Source organism: Maylandia zebra, linkage group LG19, assembly GCF_041146795.1.
Source record: "Maylandia zebra isolate NMK-2024a linkage group LG19, Mzebra_GT3a, whole genome shotgun sequence".
NCBI lineage: Eukaryota > Metazoa > Chordata > Actinopteri > Cichliformes > Cichlidae > Maylandia > Maylandia zebra.
The window spans coordinates 13,869,129-13,883,842 of record NC_135185.1 but is presented as its reverse complement, the minus strand read 5'-3'; the positions used below and the strand labels follow the sequence as shown (position 1 = coordinate 13,883,842).

At 38.6% G+C, this 14,714-nt stretch overlaps 1 long non-coding RNA gene across 1 annotated transcript; it reads right to left on the bottom strand.

The window, feature by feature from the left end:
• Positions 1 to 10,007: 10,007 nt before the first annotated feature.
• Positions 10,008 to 11,421, bottom strand: LOC112430865 (uncharacterized). The gene is made up of 3 exons (XR_003022214.2): positions 11,142 to 11,421; positions 10,791 to 10,886; positions 10,008 to 10,245 (listed from the first exon to the last, which is right to left on the bottom strand). It is a non-coding gene; the product is annotated as an uncharacterized LOC112430865 (long non-coding RNA).
• Between the last annotated feature and the right edge of the window lie 3,293 nt (positions 11,422 to 14,714).

The following is a 14,714-nucleotide window of genomic DNA, read 5'->3' as shown; positions in this document are numbered from 1 at the left end:
AATCCTGTTTTGTACATACATTAGCCGCACCTGACTAAAAGCCGCAGGTGTTTCAATGTTGACTTATCATATGTAAGAGAATATGCACAAAGGGAATTGTCAGGAAAGAGACGGCTGTTTGGAGACACATCACTTTTATTAATATTTTGAAAAACAAGTTATGGGTACATATTTGCATTACCTTTTAGGGTATATGTACAAGTACCGGTAATTACAAGTACGAAACATGTACTGTGCTTCATAAATGAGTAACAAATGTAGTACATAACAATAACCTACAGCACACCAGAAAAATAGATTCGGCCTACCTTTTGGGCTCAGGTGCAGTGACATGGCTTTAACAAGAAGAAAAGTCAGTCATTCACCACCATCTTTCTCTTCTTCCTGCGCTCTAAAACCACCAAAGTCCTCTCCTCCAGTGTCGGAAACGAACAGGTTCAGGATGGCTTCGTCATCCACTCTCCGCTTCTCTCCTTCGTTGTCACTTTCAAAACCAAAGAAATCCTCGTTGTCAGTGTCGGAGTCGAACACCCTCAGAAGGGCCGTGGCAGTGTCCTCCTCTCCATCATGCAGCAGTCCAGCCCTTCGAAATCCGTTGGTGATCGTGGACGTTTTCACACTTTTCCACGCTGTCAGAATCCAATGGTGGAGTTGGGCATAACTTGCTTTTCGCAAGTTTATCGCCGCTCATCATCCATGCCTCCAGCTGAAGGTGTAGTGCTACTTTGAAGTTTGTTTTTCGTGCTACTTCGTACGGCACTACGTTGCCTGGCGGATGGACATGTGACCAACATACCACTCTTGAACCCCGATCCTTCCGCCAGGCAACGTAGTGCCGTATAACAGCGGAACAAACAAAAACAAATCCGCTCATGGACAATCCATAGAAAAGCCGCACCTGACTAAAAGCCGCAGGGTTCAAAGCTTGTGCAAAAAGTAGCGGCTTATAGCCCGACAATTACGGTATATATATATATATATATATATATATATATATATATATATATATATATATATATATAGATATTAGGGGTGCAACGATATTCGTATCGATATTGAACCGTTCGATACAGTGCTTTCGGTTCGGTACGCATATGTATCGAACAATACAAAATTTGTAATTTATTTTATCAACTTTCCTTCTGACGATGCTGTCTGTGTTGAGCGCTCAGTGAATCTGCGTTCGACTACTCCGCCTAGGCTCGACAGTGCAGCCTAGGCGGAGTAGTCGAACGCAGATTCACTGAGCGCTCAACACAGACAGCATCATCAGAAGGAAGAGCGCAGGGCAAGCTAGCGAGACAGAAGTTAAGCTCTTCTTACAACATGGACCTCCCCCACTCTCATTCAGATCTGGCGTTTGGAATTATTTTGGTTTTCATGTGACATATGACCCTGAAGGTAAGCGAGTCATGGACTAAAGTAAAACAGTATGTTGGATGTGCCATGCAATGCTCAATTACATGGGTGGGAGCTAGTGTGTTAGCGCAGTTAGCTCGTTAACGTGTTGGCCGTCTAGCCCCATGCACGGGGCGATCGGCGGTAGCTCGTTAACGGAGATATGCCGTGTTGTGGCGTTAAGGTCATTTCAACGAGATTAACCTGAAAGCACTAGTGGGAACACAACGAATATGACTGCACATTTACGCCGACATCATCCTAGTGCAAAGACAAGTGGAAGCAGAAAAAAAACAAGCAAGCATGCTACTAACTTTAGCCGAGTCATTTAGACAGCTGTTTAATATGCTGCTGAGAATATAGCCCAGAAGAAGCGGATAGTATAGCTTTTATTTTGGAAAGAGACATTTCTCTGTAATAAACTCTCTTTTCCAAAGATGAGTGATTCCTCAATCAGATACAGGGCTTGCAATATCGCTAGCCCGACGGCCCGGGGCTAGCGATTTTTTCAGTCGGGGTACCAAAATCTATCTCTGCCCTGCCCGTCGGGCTATTGTAGGAAGGAAAAATATATGTCAATGCTTTTGCATTCTTTCGGAAATGTAGCTGGGTTATTATGTCATTGGCATCGGTGAGCCACTGTCAATATGTGACATATTGAAATCGCGTTTGAATTTGCGCTTGTTTTTTTGCTTTCACTTTGCAATCGCGGGAACTGTGTATAGAGAGCGACAGCACTGATCTGTGAGTGATGATAATTTGTGCACCAATTCCTCTGACATCGTCTTATTAATCGTTAGCTTACTATGCAAACATGACAAGTGAAATCTCCCGCAGCAAGCTTAAACATGTGAGAGGTTGATCGCGCAGAGAATCGCTGAGCTTATGTGAGTGCGTGTGTAAAAGCAGCAGGATATATATTTGACTACGATGACCTGGATGACTGAGAACCTTCACAGACAGATATATATTTTAGTTCTGCTGAGCCAAATAAGACAGGTCAGGGTGAAGAAGTGACAGCCAAAGAAAAGCTTACCACAAAACGGAGAAGTTATGACAAATCAGACTATAAGGCAAAAAGAAAGTGCAGCTTTATGGTTTCATGGACAAAATAATTTCTGTGGCTGCAATATGACGAGCTAAATAACCAGGGCTGCACATAAGTGGTCCGCAGGTGCGCATTCGCTGTCAAAATAAAAAACACGCACAAGGGTTAGGGTTAAATTTAAAAACTGTACTTTTGAGTTAAAATATATATTTATAATTTTAATAAATGACAAATTAAAAAGGCATGAACATTTTTTTGTATCGAAAAAATATCGAACCGTGACACCAAAGTATCGAACCGAACCGAACCGTGAATTTTGTGTATCGTTGCACCCCTAATATATATATATATATATATATATATATATATATATATATATATATATATATATATATATTATAGATATATTATAGATATAAAGATATATATATAGATATAAAGATATATATATAGATATATCTATCTAAATATATAGACATAGATATATATATATAGATATAGAGATATATAGAGATAGATATATAGAGATATATAGAGATATATCTATATCTATATAGATAGATAGATATAAAATTTATGAGTGTAAGACTACTGTAGACTTGACATGTAGAAAAACTCTTAAGGTATGCATAGTATAATGTACGCTGCTTAACATAAGTGTCCATGTAAATCTCCAGCTGTCTTGTATTGTCCATTAACATGTACACTTTGAGGAGTGAAGGTGACACAAATCACTGAATTCAAGTTTGATAATAAAGTTCATAAATGATAGAGAAGGAGAGTGAAACACAAGATGTTGAAAGGAGGGAGAAAAGGACAGCTATGTGACTGACAGAGAGACGAAAGACGAGGAATGCGAAGAGGAGTGTGAATGGCAGTCACAGAGGTGAGTAGAAGAGATTAAATGACTGGGTTACTGAAGTGAAGGAGGAGAGGTAACAATCATCTGCCTGCAGCTCTGCGAGGGACACAGATAGGACAAGAAGAGAGAAGCAGAGAAGGGACAGAAAAACAAGTAATACATCTCAAGAAATGTTTTTTGGTATAGGATTTATATTATCACATTACATAATGGAATACATAAGTCTGAGTTAAATCACAATAATAGTGAATGACATTAGCATTTTGTTGTTTATTATTTATTTGCACGGGCCAAATATATTTGGATTTGAGATTAATGTTCTTAGGCGGTGAATAAGCTTAAGTGCCTTTGTGTGTTTATAACCAGTGAAATATGAGCATTTTCATATCATTATTGTGTGTAGTGCTAGAATCAGAAGTGACGAATAAGTGACGATAATATTCAGATTCAGTTTTCAGTTTTCTGAATCCAATATCAACACAGGCATTGAAACAATAGTCTATTGGAGGACACGGTCCTCTAATCCAAATATTCGCTATCAAAAAGAACAGTTCAAAAATCCGTAATGACAGACTTCTGATTCCAGTTTGGTTGTTCAGATAGTTACATCATGTTCCTACAAACAAAATTTTTTTTAATCATTTCTTAACTTGCACATATATTTGATTCAATTGCTGATGTTCACTGTCCACACTCAAAACTTTATTACTTATACTGCAGTATTAACTATTCAGACAACAATGGGACTCATTTATACAAAGTGCATATGCATATTTTGTGCAGAGTCCAGTGTTTATTAACACTGCCATGATTGTGGTTTGGAAGACACGAAATATCTGAATTCTTTAGAAAAGAATCACTATGAGGCTAAAAGTTCAATGGGTACATGAAGCTTTAGCAACAGGAAGTTTTCAAATAGAGTCATCCAAACCAGCAGCATATTCATGACTCTCAGGTCTTTTCTTGACTGAGTTTTCTCTGTTCAGAATTTTTTTCCCTGTCATATGATTGCATCTTAATCGTAGCTCTGCACAAGTTTTTATATTAGCCTAACCATATCTCTGTAGCTAGCCACCAGGTAGCACCCCATTATATAGAAGTGTTAGCCCAACTTCAATAACCATACAAACATTGCAGCTCTTTAGTTTTTTGTCTTCATTTATGTCCAAAGTGATAGTAGAGCTGTTGTTTTAGATAGCACTCAGTTAGCTAACTTCCCCTTTTCGTGATGTTAAAAAGCAGCCACACTGATAAGTGAAGATGAAAGTATTTGGGCTATTCTTTAACTCTGTGATGGTATAGTGTTTGTTAGAGAACCAAAGAAGAGTTTGGACCTGGAAATAGCTAATGATGTCAGACTTAAGAGGCTAATACTTGGTATATTGAAACCATATCCATAAGTGCATCCTATCTTGTCATCCATTAAAAATTATTTCCGCTCTTCCTTTCTTTTGGGAGATCAGGTGCTCCTGGTAATCCACTTATTTTCTTCTTTGTGTTCTGGCCTGATATTCTTTATTTTTTCATAATAACACTTCCTACTTTGCTCATAGTGGCTAGAATGCAGGAAAGATTCTTAAGTCATTACTGCATTGTAAATAGTGTCTGTATAAGTGAGTTTGTATAACATAACACAAAATGTATAAAACAACTATAACTTTTTTCCCTATTATCTTACTTACTTCTATCCATTATCTTCTGCATAGGTTATACTGATGACAGGTTAAGCAGAGTATTCCAGATGATTCTCCCCAGATTTTCCTGTTCCACCTGGTAAAACCTGAGGCCTTCCAAGGTCAGTTGAGATATATAAACACTCTAGTGGTTTCTGTGCCAGTCTTAGAGTCTCCTCCTACTTGGGTATCCCCAGAAAAAATTCAAAAGGAGTGATCCTGTTTATATCTTAACCAGGTGATCAAACCACCTTACTTGCTCCTTTTTGTTACATCCTGTGAGGCTGTGGGCGTGTTGCCCTCTCCCTCTCCTCCTCCTTCTTTATAAATAATAATAGCTTTAAAATGTGTTCAAATGATTAAAAACTTGGTTAGTTGGCTATGTTTTTTATTCTCTTTTTTTGTGACAGCAAGTGACTCTTCACATTAAAGAGGATGTGAAAAGCTACACATATACATGTAAAGGTTAATTTACATCATGGAGCCCGGCTCTCAAAAACTGATGTAACACTGGGCGTGAAGCTGGATTTACAAGATAAGTGCTAGGTTTTTAAAATACGTGTAGCGCGATCTTCTGTTAGTACTGAACATTAAGTCATGTGGTTGGTTGGTGGTTGGGGCTCCAGGATGTAAATAACCTCTATATATGCAGTGTTTCATGTCCTCTTTAAATATCATTCAAGTGTGTGATAAAGTATTAACATAAAAAATATTTATTCATCCAGCTCACATATCTAGAAACTGGAGCTTTAAATGTTAATACCAGGTTACTGAAACCCAGGGCTTCAATTTCAGACCTGTGTGATAAATCATTACAGCTGAAGGTGCCAATAAATGTTTTAACATACCATTAATCCACATATACTTGACACTGACATGACACTTTTTGGTGGTGATTTATTTCTTTATTTTTCCATCTGAGGACTGAGTTCTACTCATTTTCACTTGAATGCAGCGCAATGTTTTACTCATTGCACATATTTTTACATCTAGTTTTTATCACTCTGCTATTAAATACATAAGTCTACAAACATATAATACAAAGATGTGCAGACACAGGCAAATTATTCTGTTCAGACACAAACAGCTGGCAGCACATACAAAATAAGACATGGTGCCATCCAGTCTGGTTAAGTATTGTTTGGATGGTAGTTGGCGTTTAATTCTCTCATTCTATTAAGTCTACACAGAGAGAGAAGGAGAGAAAGAGCAATTTAACACTAATCCTCACCAAATAATATATTCATTTGTGTGCAGAATGGGAGGATTTAACGCCAGCTCACAACCAAGCTAGACTTCAATGCAATGGATACCAAAATGTCTTTGAGCATGTGTCTGTGTTAGTGACTCCATTACAGATGACAACTGGGGGAAAAAAAAATCTCACACATTTGAAAGTGAGAGACACAACAGTTTAATTTACTGTGTTAATTTTGATACCTAACAATTTAAAATATGTGTGATAAATAAAAGATGCAGTGGTAGGTTGCCATCTCCTTTTTCAATGCAAAAAAATCAATTATCATGTCTAGGGACTCTGAAAGACTAGCTGTTGTAAAAGCAAGCCATTACTATACTGTATGTCATGCTGCTGTGACTTTTAGTCCACATAAATCAAAACACGCGCACAAACACACACACGCCAATCATTTATGTTTAAAATTGTGTAGTTAATTAACACTGACATAAATTACATTAACAAAAGGCAGCAAGAAAAAAAGAAAAAAACTGTTTCTGTTTTAAATCAGACCAAGGGTCAGATTTATTAGCAGTCTGTGCCAGTGTAAAAGTGTCTGCTTTGTTCCTGCCAGCACAGTATTTATCTGATTCATGCAAACCTGATTTACTGAGGTTTGCAGCAGGAAATTGACTTAATAAAAATGTATGATCGTTAGCATCATGATTGCTTTACTTTTTCTTTTTAACGAGTGGTAATTAGCATAGATCGATGACTCAGACCTGCAAGAGATGTACCAAACATTTGCCTTGGTGTTGTAATGTCATACTTGGATGTTTAGAAGTCAGCGCCCTAAATTTCTTGTCTTCTGTAATACTCAGCTTTTGATGAAATGGAGCACAAGTTCTGTAAATGTTGAGCATGATATGGAACTGCATGGTTACTCTGATTACTAAAGACTGGTTAACCTTTCCATAACTTCTCTCTAGAACCAAATTTCTACAAGTTCACAATAAAGAATGTTTACGAGTTTACCATTTTGTAAACATTCTTTGTTGTAAACAAACATAATCAGTTGATTCATAATGTATGTTTAAAATAAGGCAGCCCCTCTAGTGAGCTGTCAGACCTTTCTGGGGATCATACACATTATTTATTTATACACAGTCACCAGTAATTTCTGCCGTCCAAATTTTGCTTTGAATCAAAAACATTTGGATTTGTCTTCAGCACCCTCTCATATCCTGATCTAAATTGTCATGTTTCCAGACAGAAAGTCATCCATAAAATTTAAAATGATTTTTTTGGTCCATTTTTCACTGACACATTAAGTCTGCTTGTTTTTGATGTACTAATTTACAGTGTTGGTAAGTTGTGTAGGTCAGAAATGAACTGCTGCCTCTTTGCTTTGTAAATTAACTGTCATGGTCCTGCGATCATGACTCAGTGACTTTGTGTTTGTGTTCTTTATTGTTATTATTCTCTTTATTATTCACGGGCTGTTTTGGGATGGTTTGTGTTTTGGGATTTTAGATACTGGGTTCTGGGTTTGTGCTCCCTCTGTTGGTCCCTGGTGTTAGTGTTCCCCTGTCTCGTCAGGTTAATCGGGTCCAGCTGTGTCTCCCACCTGTGTGTGATTTCCCAGTGTCTCTCTGTGTACTTATGGTGTGTGTTACCTCTGTTCCTCGTCGCGTCGTCTGTATTCATACCTTGTGAAATCCCCTGCGTGCTCTCCCTGCTGTTCTCCCTTCATGTTCAGGTTTGCCACTCCTTTGTGTAGTTTATCCCAGTTTAGTTCGTCCTTAGTTCTGTTTGCCATCTCCACTTTATGTCTGGTATTGTTAATAAATCACCCTTCACGTCTGAATAAGTGCTGCATTTGAGTCCTCCTTCCACTCTTCACACGGCTGCTGCCCCGAACGCATTTTTAGTCGATCACCCTCAGAACTTTTCGTTCCCGTTAGAACATTTGTGCAATTCTGGTGTTATGGTAATTTGCACTGCTAATTTGACCAAATTTTAAAATTTTCTGTTTTTATTTTTCAGATTTTTAAATTTGTAATTTTAAAAAGAAAAGAAAAGAGAAAAAAAAGAATATGCCAAAGAGAATATGCATAGCTCATCACTAACTGATAAAACTGTTTTCCAGGTCTTCAGTAAGATTGGTTCCCAAACCACATCCCTGCTCATCCTTGAAATCATACCAAAATAGCCTGTGGCATTATGCAAATGTGTAACAGTCAGGGAGAGATATCACGAAAAGAAAAACAGTCAGCTTTCCAGTTCATTCAGTTCAGCAACAGTTCTTTCTTTGAGAGATTTCTCTGTGTTTTAAAATGGTGTTCAGCCATTTTGGCTAATTAAAGTTTGTACTTGGTTCTAGATAACCAATCCAAACTCAAATTATCACCTGAGCTGCACAATATTTTCTCAAATTCCAGACATACCCTTTATTTTTTGATTCTGGTACACTGTAAAACCTAATAAGTTCACAGAACTCAAAAATTGTTGTGTAACAGATTACACAGCAATTTTTTAGTGATGTTTTTAAAAGTTTTAAGTTTAACTAAAATAAAAATTATAGTTGCAGTTGCCTTAAATTACCTCAATGTTAACTCATAAATGTTGATATTCCTCAACTTATAATTAGGGAGTAATAAACTCAAAATGTTCAATATTTTTCAACTTAATTAAGGTGGAAAATACACTCAAAATATTTTACATATTGCAACTCATACGATGTTGGAAATAAACTCAAACTTTTTCATATTTTCTAACTTATAATATGGGAAATAACACTTAAAATCTTCAATATTTTTAAAATACTGTGGGAAATACACTTACAAATAACTGTTTGCCCAGTAAATTATAATCAGCTAAAAGTGTTAGAAAACATGAAAGTAACAACACTACCAATTTAACAACTTTTTATTAAACACAATGTGCTTTTAAAAAGGCACAAACAACAGAGCTCACTCATAAAAAAGTGCTTAATAAATAAAACAAGAGAAAAAGACTCCAAGGGTCTCCATCTCAATTCTAAAATTCAATAACATTTTCAGTATTAACAGCAATTGCAGCTATTAGAACATTGAGGCATTTAACACTTACTGTACCTTGACAGCTGCAGCTCACTTTCTTTTTTAAAAATACATAAAAAAAAAAAAACAGTACTGGTTTCCACTGCTGTACTTATAGGGAACAAACATCAAGGCAGTGCATTTATGTATTAGGCAACAGAACATTAAACATGAATAGTGCATGAACTGAACAGTCATTCATCTTAAATGTGAGGTAGAAGAGGCAAATGGTAAAAAAAAAAAATGGTATAAGTAAAACAAAACAAAAAAAGAAAAACCTTCAATACTTAGCTTAACGAGTTGTCTATTCCAAGTGATTCACTTGAACAAATTCTTCTGCATCAGTAAGCGACCTAACAGTGGTTTGTTGTATTCAAGGCACATCACAACCTTCTGGATACATGTAAATAAAAGCTCGAGAGTCTGCGTATTGTAGGTCTAGTGCACAGAACAAAAAGCAGGAGAAATGAGGCATCCAGATTTGTACTGGTTTATACAACTGTACATAACTGGGAACAAACATCAGGTAGTGCATTAAGGTATTAGGCAACACAACATTAAACATGAATAGTACACAAAATGAGCAGTCATTCACTTTAAATTTGAAGTAGAAAAGCCAAATGATTAGGAAAAAAAACAAAAAAAAAAGCTTCCTCAATACTCAGCTCAACAAGTAGCCCATTCTGAGTGATTCACTCATTGAACAAATCATTCTTCAGCATCAGTAGATGCCCTTTCAGTGGTTTGTCCTCAAGGCACATCACAACCTTCTGGATAAATGTGAATGTAAGCTCAAGTTTCTTTGGGTATTGTAGGTCTAGTGCATAGATGTACCTAAAGAGCAGGAGAAATGACTCAGCCAGATTTGTGGGACCATTCACAAGTATTTCATCCTCAACGACAATGCAGATGCTTTCGGGACTGAAGAGGGCCGAATCAGTAGTGTCATCCGTGACAACGGACAGCAGAGCCACAGGAGTGTCAGTGAGGTCTGGACCATCTGCTGACTGCAAAACAAAAATAATACAAGAATGAGTTCAGCCCCACAAGGACACAAATCATGCTATTGATTAGAGGTGTGAATCTTCACAAGTCGCACGTTTCTTTTAGGATTATAATGTCAACGATTTAATTTGATATGGCGATACATCATGATGCATTACAATAATCTTAATTTGGGTTTGGTTTCAAAACATATGTTTAAATAAATGCTTTCAATAATAAATATATGCCAAGATATTTGTTTTTGTTATTTACCAAACATTTCTGACCACAACATGGCACCTCCAAAAAAATAGAACACTTGAATTTTAAAAGGGAGTTTTTATCTGTGGATTTGTTTTTGTTTAATAATCTTTCAACTATTTTCATGTTTATGCGTAACAATCTTCTTGCAATCTTATTCAACAATAGTTGATATGTGGGAGAAAACAAGTCAGATGTTGAACCTCCTTCCTGATATACACCCTGGTTCTCCTTGAGTTCTGGGCGATGTCATATGTTCGACTGAACAGCTAGGCAAAGGGGTTGATGCTGAGGCCAGTACACTTACATCACAAGTCCTGAATAATGTGGAGGCATCTTCACGCAGGTACACAGGAAGTGCACGAAGGACGAGGGCCCGTCTTGTATTTACATCATGCTGTTCCTAGATGAACATACAATATCTATTAGAATAGTATTTACACAAATGCAGAGTAAAAACAAAGTGTTGGATAGCCATGTTCTGATTGTCAATGTTATAGATCAGGGGTGTCCAAACTTTTTGTGTAATGGGCTAAACTTGTCAATCTAGAAGGTTAACCCAAAAAAATCTAAAAATTTTGAATAATTCATGGCAAAATTCTCTAGTTTCTTTGCATTTATTTTTTATTTAAATTAGGACACAAATTATAAAACTCACCCACTGACAACTGGTGAAATGTTGACTCTCTGTAGCGCTCTTTGCAGTCTGATATCTGTAAACAATATGTGCACAAAGACAACTTATTAATGTTCAAAAACATTTTTTGCACAGCACACACACGTAGTCAGCTGATCTCATCTGATGCAGATCTGCTCCTTGATCAAGTGACATTTGTCCAGATTTTTGGCACGAGTGACGTCGAATCAGCATCGCAGCTGGATGGCCCGATTTACATACCCAGCGCATCTGATACTCACCACAATAATTTACTAAGATTATATGCACTCCTGTTATTAAGTCCAGTTCAGTCTGTTAATGTTAACCGTTTCAAACTAATGTTAATAGGTGTGTTGCTAAGCTTAATAACTTAAATAACAAACTTGAAATTTACCCGTCCTATTTTCCCCTTTATTGTTTTTTCCTCTGTGCTGTAAATCTTCTGTCTAAGAAGAAATCTGAGGCTGGTGTTCTGAAAATGAGCTACCAAAGCTTTTTTTGAATGAATCAATAAAGATCCATTTATGGAAAGCTGTGATGAAGGCAGTTTTGCCTTTAACACTAGGAAGGCCCAGAGCCCAGCCATTTGGCTTTTCTACCTTTAAAACCCGGAGAGCAGCCAAATGGCTGGTAGGCTTTTAGCTAAGCTTTAGCTTCAGGCAAGTGGAAGCTAAATTGGCTAGTCATTCATATGTAAATTGGGTTGTTACCTGGGAATTCTGGAGGGAGGGGAGTGGGGGTGTGTGGATGAGGGGGTGGGGGAGCTGCTAAAAGCGGTGAGCTTCCTTTTGTGTTTCATCTTGATGCATTCTCAATCATCCAGGGAAACAAATCTCCAAAAGTCACCAACTTGGAGTGTTTCAGTTTGCCATCTTAGGGAGAAATCAACACACATGGGTGTATGTCCTTTGTTGCTGAGATTTATTGATAAAAACAGTACAAAAAATCAACCATTTGTACACATTTTTACAAATAATTATAAAAAGTGAGTGAGTACATTTCAACATTTTCAGCAATCACTCACAATCCTGGCACTGCCATGGTATCTGTAGTCTGCATTTACCACATGTGTATCTGTTGCAGTGAACACATCGCACAGTGGCATGATTGTTCTTGCAATTGTGTTTGACCTGACACATGGCTCTTTTTCCAGGGCTCGGTGTGGAGGGTTGTGTCAAAGGCAACTGTTCTTTTCTTGCCTTCTTCGCAGCTACATGAGAGTGAGCTAACTCCCTTGCAAGCTCCACCAGGAAGTCCACCCGTCTTTCCTTCGTCCCGGAGCATGCTTGATACAGCACATGTGCATTCAGTGCTGCCATGTCAATCATGTTATAAAACACGGCAACTGGCCAGCGCCGTGTTCCTCTGCGGACAGTGTACTCCCGAACCATCTGGTCCATCACATCCACGCCACACTTTGTTTTGTTGTAAAGGGAGACAGTGTTTGGCTTCCTTTTGGTAGTGTTATCAGTCTGAACCACGCCGTGCATGCTGCTAAGAATATAGACTGTCTTCTTCCGTTTGGCCGCATACGCCGTCAGCGTGGCAGCAGAGGTTGAAAACACCTAAGAAATAAGATAAATTGTTATTTCCATAGCACTTTTACACACAATGAAACACATAAACATAGAACCACAAAAGACCTGCAACATACCTGAGTGGTGAATTCATTGCGATCTGTCTGTCTAGTGGATTGAGGAATTTCCCTGCGAATCTTGTTGACTGTGCCGAGGATGGTGGTTTTCCGTCTAAGAAGTTTTTGCGCAAGTGAAAGCGATGTGAAAAAATTGTCCGTGGTAACATTTCTGCCCTTGTCTAGGAATGGTTCCATCAGCCTCATTACTACATTTTCAGAAAGTCTCTCCCCAGTGGGACGACTGGGGTCCTTGCCAAGATATGGGAAGACATTGCAAATGTACTTGGATTTTAGGTCGCAAGCCACCCAAAACTTGATCCCAAACTTGTCCGGCTTACTTGCAATATACTGCAGGAAACTGCACCGAGTCTTTGATGGGAAAAGCTGTTCATCAACGGTGATATGTAGACCAGGGTTGTAGCACGTGATGCAGTTGGTGACAAATGATCCCCACAAACTGGAAATTGCAGCGAACTTATCAGTCTTTGCTCGATCACTGCGGGTGGACTTGTCATCAAAGCGTAGGTGTTGCATGATTTCTTGGAAGCGGTTTCGTGCCATAGTTCCAATTATCTGTGGGTTTCCCAGGTTTGCTGACCAGCAGTCATTTAGAGATGGAACCCTGGTAACCCCCCGCAAGATGACAATTGCAATAAATGCCATTAGTTCAGGGAGGTCCATGAACCAATGAACATGCTCCGTTTGCTGTGCATGTTGAACAGTCCATTCTTGAATGCTACGAAGCATGTCAAGAGTGATGAAACACAGGAAGCTCCGAAGGCGACTCGTGATATTTCTCCTGGCCTTAGCCGTTGGCTCTCCATCTGCAGCGTACGCTTCTATTGGGGTGAAAGGGAGACAGGTCCCCACCTGTTCTTCACGCCACACTGTGCCATCTTTCGCTGTCTCAGTCCCCAAACAAGCTCTCTTTTTAGGTGCAGAAGCAGTCTCCTCATCTGCAGTGTGAACAAATTCAAATTGTGAGCAATGGGAAGGTCCAGTATCTCCTCCTCTGTATCAGAATAATGTCTGAAATATCTTACTTACAAACTACATCCACTTACTTATTTGAAATGAAATAGGAAATAACATGAAATGCAACTAACCGGAAGACTGATCAGACAGCTCTGAGTCCGAATCCGGCTGAACTTGTAGGTCTTCTCCATCCGAGTCACAAGGGTCGACTTCCCTCAGGATCATTTCCAAGGCCTGCTGAGTGGTGAGTCTTCTCTGCATTTTCTTTCCTTGGAGAGGAGGTCCGTACACCACAGAATTCTTCAGGGCAATGAAGGATTAGGCTAAGTGTAGTGAGATTGTATCATATATATAGGGCTTGGCTTCCTGATCAATGCTCCACTACCAAAAGGAAGCCAAGCCCTGCCACCCTTTACAACAAAACAAGGTGTGATCACATTGATGCCACAATGGACGACTGATCAATGCTCCACTACCAAAAGGAAGCCAAGCCCTGCCACCCTTTACAACAAAACAAGGTGTGATCACATTGATGCCACAATGGACGACTGATCAATGCTCCACTACCAAAAGGAAGCCAAGCCCTGCCACCCTTTACAACAAAACAAGGTGTGATCACATTGATGCCACAATGGACGACTGATCAATGCTCCACTACCAAAAGGAAGCCAAGCCCTGCCACCCTTTACAACAAAACAAGGTGTGATCACAGGGCTTGGCTTCCTTTTGGTAGTGGACAATTGATCAGGAAGCCAAGCCAAGGTAAATGCAGACTACAGATACCATGGCAGTGCCAGGATTGTGAGTGATTGCTGAAAATGTTGAAATGTACTCACTCACTTTTTATAATTATTTGTAAAAATGTGTACAAATGGTTGATTTTTTTGTACTGTTTTTATCAATAAATCTCAGCAACAAAGGACATACACCCATGTGTGTTGATTTCTCCCTAAGATGGCAAA